The sequence below is a fragment of the Marmota marmota genome, unplaced genomic scaffold (assembly GCF_001458135.2).
Source record: "Marmota marmota marmota unplaced genomic scaffold, marMar, whole genome shotgun sequence".
Taxonomy (NCBI): domain Eukaryota; kingdom Metazoa; phylum Chordata; class Mammalia; order Rodentia; family Sciuridae; genus Marmota; species Marmota marmota.
Window position 1 is genome coordinate 5249767 of NW_025999941.1, and position 1236 is coordinate 5251002.

A 1236-nucleotide genomic window follows, 5' to 3' on the forward strand; every position below is an offset into this window, starting at 1 on the left:
CCGTTGGCTCCTAATTTTTTTTTGCGACAGGGTCTTGCTAAATTGCTAGGGCCTTGCTTAATTGCTGAGGCTGACTTTGACTTTGAAATCCTCCTGCCTCAGACTTCTGAGCCACTGGGATTACAGGTGTGCGCCACCATGCCCAGCCCACATAGATGGCTTTGTGGATGTCATCTACCTCCTATTGCATCAGATCAGGTGGCACACATGTAATTTAGCAAACTTCAGTGTGTATACGGAGGACTTTTTAGAACCCAGGCTGCTAGGCCCTACACTTGCACTTTCTGATTTGGGAGGTCTGTGATGAAGCCTGAAGATCAGCATTTCTTACAAGTTCCAGGTGATGCTGATGCTGCACATCTGAAGACCACACTTGGGAACCACTCCATTGCGAGTAGGGATTGGTATTTTTTAAAGTTCCACCAAGTGTTTACAACATTGAGAACCACTGCTACCAGCACCCCCATCTTCCAACCTCAGACCAGCAGCATCAGCACACCCTCACCATGCAAGACCATGTGAGAAATGGACACCCAAACCCCACTCCAACCCACCAAAGATGAATCGACATTAAGACAAAACCTGCAGGTGATTCCCATGCACGTTAAAGTTTGTAGAGCACCTGGGGGCTTCTCTGACCTCTAATTGGGACTTACAATCAACTTGTCTTCCCAAGATGCCCTGGTCATTGTAGCTATAAACACGGTGCCAAAACAGGTGAATTGGCACCTGGGTATCTAGAAGTGAACTAGAGCTTCCTTCCCAAACACCACCTAAGTCTTTGCCACAGGTACAGCATGGAGGTAGTATTGACTGTGCTGCAGCTTGAAGGCCACACCCCCAACCTTGGAGAAACAGAAGAAAAATGTAACCTACCAGCTTCACTCTGGGCCACTCTCCCACCCCCACATCAACCTAGTAAGGTGTTTTTAAGGACCTGCCTAGGCTGGGGCTGTAGGTCAGTGGCAGAGCACTTGTCTAGCATGTGTTGAGGCACTGGGTTTGATCCTTAGCACCACATAAAAAAATAAACAAACAAAATAAAGGCATTCTGTCGATCTACAACTACAAATAAATTTAAAAAAAAAAAAGAAAAGAAAAAGAAACTGCTTGCTTCAGCCCTATCTCTTCTGGCTCCCAACTTGTTTCTTACTCTTTATTCATGGCTTGGTTTGGTCTTGAAATTTCAAAATGGGCAGCATTTTACTAAATATTGAGGACATAAAGATGACTAAA